Here is a 17,846-nt window from a genome sequence, read left to right on the forward strand (position 1 = left end):
CAGGCTTGCACAACTGAGGTTCCCTTTGTGCTGGGCACCCTGCTGTAGCCAAACTTCTCTTGATGATGTCATTGACTGCTTCATGTCTGGCAATCTTTCCCTGTGTCTTACGACAGATGAGACCATGGCTGCCGTATTGGTTTGCCCGTGCATTGCCGCAAACACACCGGTGTTCGGTGGAGATAGGGGCGGCAAGGCGTAGAGCAACACCAATACTTAGGGCCCGATGGTCCAGGCGGGTGCCCAAGGCGGAATTAGGGACTGCCAACAGGGAGTCCCCAGCATGGGGGGCTTGCACAGCTAGAAGACGCGCTCTGTCCTTCTGAGAAGCTGCGTCCAGCAATGCTTTGGCGATATTCTCCACTATAGGGCTATCCCATTTGGCTTGTTTACCGTCGTTTGGAAAAGTTGTTCGGGTGTGTGAATTGGCAAGAGTGTCCCACTGACCAGCTCCTTCCACAAATTTGGGATCACGAATCCCAATGGAGTTCCTTAGGTATTCTGGTAGTATTTCCTTCACTAATTAACTTGTAGCACTGGTGGAGGATAAGAATGCCGGCAATGCTGTGTCGCCTTGCGAATACCTATACCCCCGAGTCTAACTGGGAGCGTTGCTTGGTCCCACTGGTCATCTTGCAGGGAATGGTTTAACACTTTCATAGTTATTGTCTTTAGGAGTGAGTCGTATTCCGTTAATTTTGGGCTGTCAAAGGAGGGAGCACACCTGAGGAAATAGGTAAGTCTGGGCAAGGCCAGGCACCCTGTAAGAAGGTACAAAGCATCGTGAGCATCCAAAGCCCCTATTCGCGCCTCCATCCTCCTCAGGTCTTTAAGCTTTTCTTCGAGGACTACTTCAATGGCGGTCGAGCCCAGAGGTGCCCCTAGCAGCACACTGTCGGTGGGAGCGATCACTTGGGCTCCTGGCAATAAGATTCGTACTGCATCTATAATTCGTTGGCTGGATGAGATGATTTCACACTTTGATGGATTTAGTGTAAGGCCTAGCTCCTCTCCCTTAGATTTCACTAGCTGAAGATCTCCTAGCAGGGATTCCTGTGTCCCTGCCAGGGTGCCATCGTCCAGGAACCAGATGTTGAATTCGCTGGACAACTATATATATATATATATATATATATATATATATATATATATATATATATATATATATATATATGAAAAATAAGTTGTTGAATATGACTGAAAAAGTAAGATTAATAATTCTAACACGAATATTCTCAATATTTCTTATGTTTTTCATCACTGTCGATGGTAATTGAAATATCAATTCTCCAAAATTCATTTATATTTATGGTGTGACGCCTGAACTCATTTCGTAATGCTTATTCCATTTTCAAATACTTAGTTTTCACTTAAAAATTAATCGTACTTATACTCGTTTTGGGTGAGGTGATATGGCACAAAATTTTTGGGCTAGGTAACAAACACAAGACAGAACACGAAACAATGGGTATAAATTGGGTACGAAAACAGTACAATGGAAGTAACTGCAGAAGGCCAATTGGCCCATACCTCTTCTTGCTACTTCTATGTTGGTTCGGGGTCTTGAAGTGGGTAGAATATAGTTGTGCATTAATTGGCTGTTGATTGCTGGTTTTGACGTTTTGATGTGTAGTGCCTCGCTGATGTCGAGCCTCCTGCGATCGCTGTATCTATCGGTGATTTCTGTGTTGTTTGTTATGATTTCTCTGGTGATGATCTGTTTGTGAGAAGAGATTATATGTTCCTTGATGGAGCCCTGTTATTTATGCATTGTTAATTGCCTGGAAAGAGACGTTGTTGTCATGCATATTTACTGAGTTAAACAACCTGATGGTTGTTTAGGTCCTCAGTGAGGTTGATTTCAGCAAGGTTCAGGAAGCCGTCTCGAGACGCAAAAGAAGGTTACCACTGAAGACACCTTGCAAGCAGAACTTATTGCAGAAGGGGGAAAGATTTGAAGTAACTACAGAAGCACCATAATATCCACCGAACTCAAAGCAGCAGCTAAGATCGTTCGCAAGAACAAGGAGATAGTCGTCAGGAGAGGTGACAAATCGTCAATATACGTCATTCTTTAAAAAGACAAATATCTGGCGAAAATGAACCTCATGCTCTCTGACCAAACTAAATTCCAAAGGGTAACGAAGGACACTACAGCCAAATAGAAAACGAAGGTAAACAGATTGATCGAAACTGTGAACACCCTGAAATCCGGACTCCACTTGCAAAAGGTTATGGGGGGAATACAAACCTTGGTATGCTTATGGAAATGTCAAGACCCACAAGCTTGAAACCCACTTCAGCCAATCATCAGCCAGATATACACACCTACATACAGACTGGCAAAGCAACTCATTGGCTTGCTGACTCCTTATGTACCTTGTGCTTTCAGCCTGAAGTCTCCAAAGGAATTTGTTGACTTACTGCGGGGAGCATGGGCCACGGGGATAAGAGTAGTATGTAAGTTCACTATTTACCAATGTACCTATGGACGAAACAATAGGGATGATGGCAGTCAGAGTGTATCGTGATCCGGCTTGCAATCCTCTTGACATACCAGAAAACATACTAAGGAAACTACTTCAAGCTTGCACTAAAGAGGCATCCTTCTTGAGTCCAGATGGGCACAAGTATAAGCAAATAGATGGGGTCGCCATGGGTTCTCCCCTAGGTGTCCTGTTGGCGAACTTCTACATGGGCATCATCGAGCTGAGGGTCTTAGTTGACATGGACTTGAAACCTGCCATATACTGCAGGTATAGTGACGACATTTTTACGCAGGTACCTGATGCCAGACGTCTGCAACAGTAGCAGCTGTATCATTTGAGCAGAATTCTGTGTTGAGTTTCACTTGCGAGATGGAGAATGATGCAAAGCTGCCCTTTCTAGATGTAATAATCATTGAAAGGAGCGGGGGCTTCCACACTGCCATCTACACAAAGGAAACAAATATAGGAATGTGCCTTAATGACAATAGTGACAGCCCAGACAGATACAAGAGGAGAGTTGTCAACGCTTACCTCGACCGTGCTCTCAGCCACAGATCAGGATGGAAGCAAGTCGATGAAGAACTCTGTAGGGTAATGCAGATTCTAGTAAACAACGGCTTCTATAATGGTTTTGTTGAAGACATCATAAAAAGAAATGTGAAACGCCATGCAACCTCTGAAGAGTCAACTAACACAACACTTGTACCCCTTATTAGGCTATTTTACAGGAACTTCTTTTCGACGGCTCATAAAACGGAGGAAAGAGTCCTGAAAGATATTGTTAATAGGAACTTTATCCCTACAGACAAAAATCAGAAGATACAATTGACAATATACAATCAAACCAAAAATACGACCAATCTAATCATGAATAACTCCCCAGTCACCAAAGAAAACGCCTTGAAGGAAACCAACGTCGTTTATGCCTTCAAATGCCCACTTGGGGACTGTAAGCCCCAAAGAACTCTGTATATAGACATGACAACAGTGTCTCTTTCCAGGTGATTAACAATGCACAAACAACAGGGCTCCATCAAGGAACATAATCTCTTCTCACAACCAGACCATCATCAGAGAAATCTTAACAAACAACACAGAAATCATCCGTAGATACAGCGATAGCAGGAGGCTCGACTTCAGCGAGGCACTACACATCAAAATGTCAACACCAGCAATCAACTGCCAATTAATGCACAAATATATTCTACCCACTTCAAGACCCCGAACCAACATAGAAGCAGCAAGAGGAGGTATGGGCCAATTGGCCTTCTGCAGCTACTTCCATTGTTATGTTTCCATATCCAATTTATACCCATTGTTTCATGTTCTGTCTTGTGTCACATCACCGAAAACTTTTGTGCCATATCACCTTACCCGAAAACGGGAATAAGTACGATGAATTTTTATGTGAAAACTAAGTCTTTGAAAATGTAATAAACATTACGAAATGCGTTCAGACGTCAGACCATAAAAAAAAATGAATTTTGGAGAATTGATATTTCAATTACCATCGACAGTGTAGGAAAAACATAAGAAATATTGAGAAAATTTGTATTAGAATTATTAATCTTACTTTTTCGGTCATACCCAACAAAATATGTTTACAAGAAATACTGATACCAAAATATACAAATATATATATATATATATATATATATATATATATATGTTACGGACCCGAGCCCAGCGTCGTAGCACGGAGCAGGGACGTCCACGCCATCTGTGGGTCAGCTCCCGAAACCCCCTCCAAATGGACGACGCCATCTAGTGAGGACAAGATATACCGGCCACAGGGGCTGGTTTCCCGTCTTAATTAGCTCGTAACGTAGCCGCTGCTGACCTCTGGTGAGGTGACGCTTGGACAGCAACGCCATCTATGGAGTGGATAGGTGGACGTTTGTGTCTAAGCCTGTAAGTGAGGTGCCCTAGAGTGTCCCTAGTACTGATGACATATCTGATTACAGAGTTGCCCTGGGACTGCTGTAATAGACGTTGGATCAGTCTACCCAAGGCAGCCGTAGTATCTTCACGCATTTGCTGCAGAAGCTGTGAGTCACCCCCTGGATGAACACTGTTTTGTTAGCCTGCCTGTGAGGTGGCAGAACCAGGGATTGTCGTACCCGGGGCTGACTGGTGAGAAGACTAGCCACTGGGGTGTTGTGGTGAGGAGAGTGATCCGTGGAATCACATGAGGCTCCTGCCTAGGGCTCGCAACCCTAGTATCGGTCGTGGAGTGGCCTACGCAGCGTAGCTGATTGGAACCTGCCAGTTACAGGCTGGATTTGTGGTTGAAGGCCTCCACGACGGTGCACCCAGTGGGACTGTGATTTGGCTGGCCTGTGGCCGGGGTAGACTCGTCTAGAGAATCTGAGGATTCATCGTGAGGCCACGAGAAGAGGACCAAGGGCTAAGCATCGTTGAGCACCGTGGAGCATCCCGTGTCTTCGGAGGAAGACGAATTATTGTAAATAAGAAGTGTTGTAATAGTAACCGCGTGTGACGGTTTATATACTTATTTATGGTGGTGGAATAATTATATATTTAAGTTTAGTGCAGTTTTATCCCTTCCCCTTTAATATACTTGCGTTATGGAACACATCCCTTGAAAGCCACTACTAACTTGGGGCCAGATACCCAAACTCTAATAACATCAGAGAAAGAACCCAGTTGCGACCCAATAGGGTCGTAACAAAGTATATATATATATATATATATATATATATATATATATATATATATATATATATATATATATATATGTCGTACCTAGTAGCCAGAATGCACTTCTCAGCCTACTATGCAAGGCCCGATTTGTCTAATAAGCCAAGTTTTCACGAATTAATATATTTTCTCTAATTTTTTTCTTATGAAAAGATAAAGCTACCCAATTCATTATGTATGAGGTCATTTTTTTTTATTGGAGTTAAAATTAACGTAGATATATGACCGAACCTAACCAACCCTACCTAACCTAACCTAACCTATCTCTATAGGTTAGGTTAGGTAGCCGAAAAAGTTAGGTTAGGTTAGGTTAGGTAGGTTAGGTAGTCGAAAAACAATTAATTCATGAAAACTGGGCTTATTAGGCAAATCGGGACTTGCATAGTAGGCTGAGAAATGCGTTCTGGCTACTAGGTACGACATTAATATATATATATATATATATATATATATATATATATATATATATATATATATATATATATATAATGTCGTACCTAGTAGCCAGAACGCATTTCTCAGCCTACTATGCAAGTCCCGATTTGCCTAATAAGCCAAGTTTTCATGAATTAATTGTTTTTCGACTACCTAACCTAACCTAACTTTTTCGGCTACCTAACCTAACCTATAGAGATAGGTTAGGTTAGGTAGGGTTGGTTAGGTTCGGTCATATATCTACGTTAATTTTAACTCCAATAAAAAAAATGACCTCATACATAATGAATTGGGTAGCTTTATCTTTTCATAAGAAAAAAATTAGAGAAAATATATTAATTCGTGAAAACTTGGCTTATTAGACAAATCGGGCCTTGCATAGTAGGCTGAGAAGTGCATTCTGGCTACTAGGTACGACATATATATATATATATATATATATATATATATATATATATATATATATATATATATATATATATATATATATATATATATATATATATATAGTGAGTGTGTGTGTGTTTGCGCGCGTGTGTGTGTGTGTGGTTATATGTGTTTTAATATATTAATATTATTACGTAACACACCACAAACACATTTCCTGCATCAAACGAGCATTTTTCATTCCCTTGAGGGCAAATGGATGGCGACAGACGCTGTAATAAAAGGTATCTAATGTTGCTTACCTTTCTGACATTGTGCTAACGAGCTGTGTATGTTTTAATCAGTGATTACACATCACCCAAATGCAATTCGTTTGACATGTGCATTAAAGAGACTATTGCGAAAATAATATATTTGCCAATTTAAATTGCAAATTCTGACTAATAAGCTTTTAAAGCGCCAAGTTCAATTTCGATGTTTAGTAAAGCCAAAGTTTAAGATAAATAAACTTTAGAATTATTTTCAGTATCATTTTCACAACATGATCCATACAAATGTTATTAATACACGTAAACCACGCACATACACGGCTCAGGGATCACAAAGTTAACCGGATGTCCTAGGCTGCTCGCCGTGTTAACTTGTGGATGTGTGGTATCAGCGGCTGGACGTAAACCTGTGCGTCACCGATGGAGGCTGGCCCCGCACTGGGCCACCTCCGCTCAGTCCACGCTGTCACACGGGCCGCTGACACTGTTGCCAGCGTGGCGATCATGCTCACCGGCGCTGCTTGTCTCCACACTCGCCTGGCAACCCATGTTGCATCGTTTGATTACTCCTTTACTGTCAATATATATGTAAAGAATAAACTTATGATGTTGTTAGTGTTTCCTGGGTCTGGTAACACGGTTCCATACAAGTACTCACAGTGTGTAGATAAGCACTCGGGGTCACACTTGAGTGTCAAGTCTTAAAGTCTGTCTGTCGTGGAAGGCTAAGATGGAGCGATGATAGGATCACGAAGCTCAGTAGACAACGCAGTTGGGTCACAACGAAGAGTCCATGGTTCGATTCCCGCGGCAGCAGAGAGACGTTTCGATAAGTTTCCTTTCATCTGATGCGTCTATTCACCTAGCAGTAAGTAGGTAACCAGGAGTGAGGGAATTGTTGTGGTATACATCCTGGGAAAAGTCTGAATTCACTGACAGTAAAAAGTCTATAATTTAAAATATTATATAAACAGTGAAAGTATGCATTGATTAATTACTAAACGAGGCAGAAAATTATTCCTTGCATGGTATTAAATTGTTCTTGAGCATGGTATTAAGGCTCAATGAGCCGTCATTAACCTGACCATTAACTCACTCTTTCTCTTCCAACAAACTTATGTTGACCTTTACGTCAAATTATATGTTTAAATTTATGTGTTATCACTATCGAATAATTCTAGCAAGCTGTAGGAAAATACATCAAGTGTCTCACTACAAGACAGCAAATGTGGTTAAAATACATTAGGTCTCAACTTCTCAAACAACGCTTATGATTGAGAGACATTTTCTGTCATGTGAAAGAATTTTATACGTCATCGTTAATATAAAATGATTAGAATTAACAAAATTGCAAAGATATAAAAAAAATCAGAGAACAACATAATTGGTTTTCAAAAAAATATATCCCATGTGGACTAGAACAGGCGCGGCGGGCCTCGATCCGCGACGCTGGTTACTACAGCAAGTCCAGTCCCATGTCAGCCGTAAAACAGCGGTTTCAGTTTTATGTCTGATGGTCCTGCTCGCCCAAACACTGAGGCCTGATGCGTGCTCTAATTTATGCATGTAAACTCCCCGCTAAAATCAAGGATGTGTATGAATCTGGTGTCATGACAAGGATGTGTGTGTATCTGGCGTCATGTCTAGGATGTGTGTGTATGTCTGGCGTCATGACAAGGATGTGTGTGTATCTGGCGTCATGTCTAGGATGTGTGTGTATGTCTGGGGTCATGACAAGGATGTGTGTGTATCTGGCGTCATGTCTAGGATGTGTGTGTGTGTCTGGCGTCATGACAAGGATGTGTGTGTGTATCTAGCGTCATGACAAGGATGTGTGTGTGTATCTGGCGTCATGACAAAGATGTGTGTGTATCTGGCATCATGTCATGGCAATGAAACCGGATGTGTTGCCATCACCTTTGAAAACGACGGGGCGAGCAGTCAAGACGACCGAGATGTACTCCCAAGAACACCACCGTGGATGTTCCTTACCATCACCGACCCACGACACGAAGGGGCTGTTCTACGTGGCCTGTGCAGCACACATTCTGCCCAGGGGACAGGAGACAAACTAAGAACTGTTCATCCTTTAGCAATAAGCTAAATGTGTCTTTAATATCCATCATGTTATTTCCAACAATAGAGTCGATCGGATAATTTAAACCTAGCATTAGCGTATTATGTATAAATTTTCATGTAAGATAGAAGGGAAGGGAATTTTCAGAGGGAAACTGCCAAGTCATTTCGTCTATGTTGCAGTTAGAAGGGGTCAGGATAAGGATTTGGGAAGGAACGGGGGGAAGGAATGGTGCCCAACCACTTGGACGGTCGTAGATTGAAACCCGACCTGCATGAAGTCAGACAGTTGCTCTACCGTCCAGCCCAAGTCTATAGAGGGCAGCTGGACAGTATATGTTGGGTCCAGGGGGTGGAGGGACACTACACGGTATAGCTAGGCAGCCGGTTCATCTTTCCGTTTATCAGGTTCTTGTTCCTCGTGTTCTCTGGGTGAGGTGCTTGTGGAAATTTAGGTACAAATTCTGGAGTGCCCGGGAGCGCGTGTATATATATAGGTGTGGTTGTAAGTGTATAGGTGCAGGTGGATCAACAAGTACAGGTGTAATTTTTGCAGTGATGCACGTGGGTTGGTGGGTATGTGCTGGAGTCTAGGTGTGTGTGTGTGAACATGCAGGTGTGTGTGTTGATGAGTGTATAATGGCAAATGTGTGTATGTACTCGAGTGCAGCGGAAGGTATCCAATTGCTCCAGTACACCTGTAAATCGGTATTCCATCAGAGGTGAAACATAAGGGGATACAAATCTGTAGGTATATACAACTGTATATATTTATATATATATATATTTATATGTATATATTTATCTGGGGAATGTATGACGGCATCAAGCAGGCCCTCGGCCCAATCCACAGGAAGACCGCTCCTCTGAAATCTGCCACTGGCGAGGTGATTCAGGACCAGACACTGCAGCTGAAGCGCTGGGTCGAGCACTACTCTGAGCTATACGCCAGGGACAATGTGGTCACCGAAGATGCCCTGAGCGCCATTGAGTGCCTGCCTGTGTTAATGGAGCTCGACAGCGAACCGACCCTGGAAGAACTCAGCGATGCCCTAGACTCCCTTGCTTCTGGTAAAGCTCCTGGCAAAGATGGCATTCCTGCTGAGACCTTGAAGTGCTGCAGAGGTAGCCTGCTCATGGAGCTGCATGAAATTCTCTGCCTCTGCTGGGAAGAAGGAGAGGTGCCACAGGACATGAGGGATGCCAACATCGTCACACTGTATAAGAATAAAGGTGACAGGGGCGACTGTAACAACTACCGTGGAATCTTCCTCCTCAGTATTGTCGGAAAGCTGTTTGCTCGAGTCGCATTGAAGAGGCTCCAAGTACTTGCAGAGAGAGTCTATCCAGAATCACAATGCGGATTCAGAGCTGGCAGGTCCACCATCGACATGGTCTTTTCCCTCAGACAACTGCAGGAGAAATGCAGGGAACAGAAGCAGCCACTCTTCGTAGCCTTCATAGATCTGACGAAGGCCTTCGACCTCGTCAGCAGGGATGGCCTGTTCAAGATCCTCCCCAAGATCGGATGCCCACCCAGGCTCCTCAGCATCATCAGATCTTTCCATGAGAACACGAGGGGCACCATGGTCTTTGATGGCCTAACATCAGACGCCTTTGACATCCGAAGTGGAGTAAAGCAGGGCTGCGTACTGGCTCCAACCCTATTCGGGATTTTCTTCGCAGTTATGCTGCGGCACGCCTTCGGATCTGTCACGGAAGGCATTTACCTCCGGACCAGGTCGGATGGAAAGCTCTTTAACCTCGCCAGGCTGAGAGCCAAGACGAAGGTTCGGCTGAGGTGTCTGCGCGACTTCCTTTTTGCCGACGACGCAGCAGTCACTGCCCACTCAGCTGAAGACCTCCAACGGCTCATAATCCGCTTCAGCGAGGCCTCTCAGGCTTTCGGACTCACCATCAGTCTGAAGAAAACGCAAGTCATGGGACAAGGTGTGGACTCCCCACCTGACATCGGCATCTCTGATTCCAAACTGGAAGTCGTTCACGACTTCGTGTACCTGGGCTCCACAATCTCTGACTCCCTCTCTCTTGATACGGAGCTAAACAAACTCATCGGTAAGGCATCTACTACCATGTCCAGACTGGCAAAGAGAGTGTGGGCCAACAATAGGCTAACTGAGCATACTAAGATTCAGGTTTACAGATCCTGTGTCCTGAGCACTCTCCTTTATGGCAGTGAGTCTTGGACACTCCGCGCCCGTCAGGAAAGACAGCTGAATGCCTACCACATGCGCTGCCTTAGACACATCTTGGACATCACCTGGCAGGACAAGGTGACAAACAACAACGTCTTGGGGAGAGCAAGAATCACCAGCATGTACACAATGCTGAAACAGAGACGAATGCGCTGGCTCGGACACGTTGTGCGAATGGGCGACGGCAGGATCCCCAAGGATCTCCTGTACGGAGAGCTGAGGCAGGGAAAGCGTCCAACAGGCAAGCCCCAGCTACGGTACAAAGACGTATGCAAAAGGGACCTGAAAGCCATGGACGTCGATCTTGCTATATGGAAGACACTGGCTGCAGACCGTTCAGCCTGGAGGCAGTCTGTTCAACGAGGTCTCTCCAAGTTCGAGGAGTCACTTGCCAAGGAATCGGAGGCAAAGAGACAGAGAAGGAAAGCCGATAGCCGGGAAGACAGACCAGAATCGGACTTCGTTTGTGCTCGGTGTGGGATGGACTGGCACTCTCGGATTGGCCTCATCAGTCACACCAGACGCTGCACCAGGATTGACAACTAGGGCGCAACTCCATAGTCTCCCGAGACTGAAGGATGCCCACTACTACTACTATATATTTATCTATATATGCTGGAAAAATCACAATAAATATGAAAATAAGTATATTAATTTCACTGTTCTAGGAAACTCTTGGGAAACTCAATAACAAGTGTGGCATACATGCCTGGGCCACGCCAGGCTCTGAGGATACTTAACATGGTACTTTGTGAGATCCCAAAGAGGCTCCTTGAGGAGCGGAAGTATTAAAACTATTTTTCCTCATTTCATTATTGTTTTCTTGTATTTTAAAGCCTCATAGTCTGTAAAATTTTGCATAAATATATATATATATATATATATATATATATATATATATATATATATATATATATATATATATATATATGTCGTACCTAGTAGCCAGAACGCACTTCTCAGCCTACTATGCAAGGCCCGATTTGCCTAATAAGCCAAGTTTTCCTGAAATAATATATTTTCTCTAATTTTTTTATTATGAAATGATAAAACTACCCATTTCATTATATATGAGGTCAATTTTTTCTTATTGGAGTTAAAATTAACGTAGATATATGACCGAACCTAACCAACCCTACCTAACCTAACCTAACCTATCTTTATAGGTTAGGTTAGGTAGCCGAAAAAGTTAGGTTAGGTAGGTTAGGTTGTCGAAAAACAATTAATTCATGAAAACTTGTCTTATTAGGCAAATTCTTTCTTGCATAGTAGGCTGAGAAGTGCGTTCTGGCTACTAGGTACGACATATATATATATATATATATATATATATATATATATATATATATATATATATATATATATATATATATATATATATATATATATACACATATACAAATAGGGGTACCACCACTGGTTTAATTAAAGGGACCCACATCCTCGAAGAAGAAAATAAGTAGTGTTCAGAGAAGACCTTGTGGATTCTCACTGAATACTTTAATCTTTTCCTCTCCTACCACCCCTATTATTTTTTTTTTATTTGATTTTATTGCAATGTTACAGTTTACAGAAAACACACACTTATATAACAATATAACAATCAGTGTTCGAAGACCTCGTCCAGTTCCTCGAGGGTCGGGTGCGTACCCAAGATACAACACGCATTTCCCCTCTGAACAGCGACACTGAGGCGCTGGAACATAAAACTGGCCGCTCTTGGGTCTCTAGTCTTCCCAATGAGTTCCTCGCCCAGCTCCTTCAGGAACTTAAGTGCACATTTACCCCAGGCGCCCAGAGTCTCAGAGCTTATTGGCACGAACCTGTAACAACGTTCTAGGTCCCTGTACTTGTTAGTTTTCTGGGTCTCCCTGAAGGTGGCCGCCCCGCCTCCCTCAGCTGCGCTGTAAGGTAGATAGGTATCAGCCAATGTGGATGCACACGTGTAGTCCCACATGACCTGTTTACCTTCCCTCCACGGCTGCAGGGTGACTCCATCTGGGCGTTTTTGGCTGTTGTCAGGCTTGCACAACTGAGGTTCCCTTTGTGCTGGGCACCCAGCTGAAGCCAAACTTCTCTTGATGATGTCATTGACTGCTTCATGTCTGGCAATCTTTCCCTGTGTCTTACGACAGATGAGACCATGGCTGCCGTATTGGTCTGCCCGTGCATGGCCGCAAATACACCGGTGCTCGGTGGAGATAGGGGCGGCAAGGCGCAGAGCAACACCAATACTTAGGGTCCGATGGTCCAGGCGGGTGCCCAAGGCGGAATTAGGGACTGCCAACAGGAAGTCCCCGGCATGGGGAGCTTGCACAGCTAGAAGACGCGCTTTGTCCTTCCTGGAAGCTGCCTCCAGCAATGATGTGGCGATGTTCTCCACTATGGGGCTATCCCATTTGGACTGTTTGCAATCATTTGGAAAAGTCGGTCGAGGATGAGAGTTGACAAGAGTGTCCCACTGACCAGCTCCTTCCGCGAATTTGGGATCATGAATCCCAATGGAGTCTCTTAGGTGTTCCGGTAGTATTTCCTTAACTGATTCACCTGTTGCACTGGTCGAGGATAAGAATGCCGGCAATGCTAACTGTGTCGCCTTGCGAATACCTATCCCCCCGAGTCTAACTGGGAGCGTTGCTTGGTCCCGTTGGTCATCTTGCAGGGAGAGGTTTAACACTTTCACGGTTATTGACCTTAGGAGTGTGTCATATTCTGTTAATTTTGGGCTGTCGAAGGAGGGAGCACACGTTAGGAAATAGGTCAGTCTGGGCAAAGCCAGGCACCTTGTGAGAAGGTACAGAGCATCGTGGGCGTCCATAGCCCCTATTCTTCCCTCCATCCTCCTCAGGTCGTTCAGCTTTTCTTCGAGGACTATCTCAATGGCGGTCGAGCCCAGAGGTGCCCCTAGCAGCACACTGTCGGTGGGAGCGATCACTTGGGCTCCTGGCAATATGGTTCGCACTGCATCTATGGTTGGTTGGCTAGATGAGATGATTTCACACTTTAATGGGTTTAGGGTGAGTCCTAACTCCTCTCCCTTAGATTTCACCAGCTGTAGATCTGGTGCCACAGTTGTGCCACAACTATATTCTACCCACCTCAAGACTCCGCTCCAATATAGAAGCATCAAGAAATATGGACCAATAGGCTTTCTACAATCACTTCCATTTCAATACCCATTGTTTCGTGTTCTGTCTTGTGTTGATTAAATTAATACCCTATTAAATACCACCTCACCCCATCCACCTCACTCAAATGTAGATATAAACAAATCGGAGATATGTAAGTTCTATTCAGTTGTGTATGTGTAAAGACTTTGAAAATGTAATAAGGTTTATGAAACGCGCTCAAGTGTCGCGTCAGACTAGAAATAAAAATGAATTTTGGAGAATTGATTTTTGAATTACCTCCAACAGTGAAAAGAAATGTACGAAAGATTGAAAAAATTCGTGTTAGAATTATTAATCTTAATTTTTCGGTCATATTTAATAATATGTATATATATATATACATATACATATACACATATATATATATATATATATATATATATATATATATATATATATATATATATATATAATATATATGCATATATATATATGTCGTACCTAGTAGCCAGAATACACTTCTCGGCCTACTATGCAAGCCTCGATTTGCCTAATAGGCCGAGAGATTTTCTTAATTTTCAAAAAATTGTTTCCATTTAGTTTATTTGAATTATTATTATTATATTATATTAAGACCATAATTTATTGACTTAGCTATGTTAGTTTAGGTTATGTGAAGATAGGTTAGGTTAGGTTAGGTAGGGTTGGTCAGGTTCGGTCATATATCTACTTTAGTTTTAACTCAAAATTTAAACAAATTAACTTATACATAATGAAATGGCCAGAATAATCATTTCTTAAGAAGAAATTTAGAAAATTATATAAATTCAGGAAAACTTGGCTTATTAGGCAAATCGGGCCTTGCATAATAAGCCATGTACGACGTTCTGGCTACTAGGTACAACATGTATATATATATAATATATATATAAATATATATATGTCGTACCTAGTAGCCAGAACGCACTTTTCAGCCTACTATGCAAAGCCCGATTTGCCTAATAAGCCAAGTTTTCATGAATTAATATTTTTTCTCTAATTTTTTTCTTATGAAATGATAAAGCTACCCATTTCATTATGTATGAGGTCAATTTTTTTTTATTGGGGTTAAAATTAACGTAGATATATGCCCGAACCTAACCAACCCTACCTAACCTAACCTATCTTTATAGGTTAGGTTAGGTTAGGTAGCAGAAAAAGTTAGGTTAGGTTAGGTATGTTAGGTAGTCGAAAAATCATTAATTCATGAAAACTTGGCTTATTAGGCAAATCGGGCCTTGCATAGTAGGCTGAGAAGTGCGTTCTGGCTACTAGGTACGACATACATATATATATATATAATGGATATATGTTGTACCTAGTAGCCAGAACACAGTTCTTGGCCTACTATGCAAGGCCCGATATGCCTAATAAGCCAAGTTTTCCTGAATTTCAATATTTTTTTTTTTATTTTTTCTAATGAAATGATAAAGCTGTTCATTTCATTATGTATGAACAATTTTTTTTTAAATTTGAGTTAAAACTAACGTAGATATATAACCGAAGCTGACCAACCCTACCTAACCTAACCTAGCCTAGCCTTTCTTAACCTAAACTAAACTAACATAACTAAATCAATTATTTATGTTCTCAATATAATATATTCATAATATTTAGAATAAACCAATTGTAAACAATTTATTGAACATAAAGAAAAATACTCGGTCTATTAGGCAAATCGGGCATTGTATAGTAGGCCGAGAAGTGCGTTCTGGCTACTAGGTACGATACACACACACACACACACACACACACACACACACACACACACACACACATATATATATATATATATATATATATATATATATATATATATATATATATATATATATATGTGTGTGTGTATATCACAAAAATAAACACGTGATTAAGAATACACGTGAAACACGTGAATATATATATATTCAGATTCCTTCTGAAGATGTATTTAATATACGAAAGTACTTAAGGAAATTCCTGTTTCATTTTCCTCCGTTGTCTGACATTGTCATATATGTATATATATTTATTTATATATGCGAACAAGCTTGAATGGTCCCCAAGAATATATACGACTGAAAACTCCACACTCCAGAAGTGACTCGAACCCAGACCGCCAGGAGCACAATGCAACTGGGGTACATTTGTGTTGCTCACGTTGCCCCACAAAATGAAGTGATTTGATGAAATAACAATGCCCAAGATAATATTCGTGTTAGAATGATTAATCTTACCCTTTCGGTTAAATTCAACAACTTTCGGTTATATATATATATATATATGTCGTACCTAGTAGCCAGAACTCACTTCTCAGCCTACTATTCAAGGCCCGATTTGCCTAATAAGCCAAGTTTTCCTGAATTAATATATTTACTATAATTTTTTTCTTATGAAATGATAAAGCAACCCTTTTCTCTATGTATGAGGTCATTTTTTTTTACTGGAGTTAAAATTAACGTAGATATATGACCGAACCTAACCAACCCTACCTAACCTAACCTAACCTATATTTATAGGTAAGGTTAGGTTAAGTAGCCAAAAAAAGGTAGGTTAGGTTAGGTTAGGTAGGTTAGGTAGACGAAAAAACATTAATTCATGAAAACTTGGCTTATTAGGCAAATCGGGCCTTGAATAGTAGGCTGAGAAGTGCGTTCTGGCTATTAGGTACGATATATATATATATATATATATATATATATATATATATAATATATATATATATATATATATGTCGTACCTAGTAGCCAGAACCCACTTCTCAGCCTACTATGCAAGACCCGATTTGCCTAATAAGCCAAGTTTCCATGAATTAATTGTTTTTCGACTACCTAATCTACCTAACCTAACCTAACTTTATCGGCTACCTAACCTAACCTAATGATAGGTTAGGTTAGGTTAGGTAGGGTTGGTTAGGTTCGGTCATATATCTACGTTAATTTTAACTCCAATAAAAAAAATTTACCTCATACACAATGAAATGAGTAGCTTTATCATTTCATAAGAAAAAAATTAGAGAAAATATATTAATTCAGGAAAACTTGGCTTATTAGGCAAATCGGGATTTGCATAGTAGACTGACAAATACACAAACAAAGCATTAGACAAACATCTAAAGATTTAAAATGTAGAATATCGCAACATAAATACTCTGTAAGACATGGCCAATTGTCTAATGCTTTGTTTGTGCATTTGTCAGAAAAAGCTCACCAAATTGATTGGGAGAGTGCTTCTTCAATAACAAATTGTAAAAGCACCTATAACAGAAACATAATTGAATCTGCTTTGATACAGATCACCAAAGAAAGTAATTTGAATATTAGCAGTGGTCTATATAACTTAGATCCATTTCTAATAGATCAGCTAAAGGGCGATTTAAGTAGAATCATTAAAAAACATTTGTCTCACTAATTTATTGTATATATTTACTTCTTTATGTTATAATTACCTATATATTATGCTTGTATGTCTGCTGTATCAGATGGGCCATTGGGCTACATCGGATGTGCCAATTGGGTGCATCTGATGGGCCAATGGGCCGTCTGCGTTGTCCAAGTATTGTACCTCACCTTACTTCACCACTCCTTCCTGCCTATTTATACCCATCACTCGATCTGTAAAATGACCTTCTGAAGATGTATTTAATATACGAAAGTACTTAAGGAAATTTCCTGTTTCATTTTTCCTCCGTGGTCTGACATTGTCACATTCTTAATCACGTGTTTATTTTCGTGATATACACACATATATATATATATATATATATATATATATATATATATATATATATATATATATATATATATATATATATATATATATATATGCATATATATATATATATATATATATATATATATATATATATATATATATATTATATATATATATATATATATATATATATATATATATATATAAATATATTATATATATATATATATATATATATAAATATATATATATATATATATATATATATATATCCTAAGTGACGACTCCAAATTTCAACGAATCACGAGGAACCCCGTAGAAGACCTTAAGCGGAAAGTAAACAAAACAATTACAGCAATCAACGCAAAGAAAGGTAGTGTGCATTTCAATAAACTTCAAGGCGACTATGGC

This window comes from Procambarus clarkii, chromosome 42, assembly GCF_040958095.1.
Source record: "Procambarus clarkii isolate CNS0578487 chromosome 42, FALCON_Pclarkii_2.0, whole genome shotgun sequence".
NCBI classification, from domain to species: domain Eukaryota; kingdom Metazoa; phylum Arthropoda; class Malacostraca; order Decapoda; family Cambaridae; genus Procambarus; species Procambarus clarkii.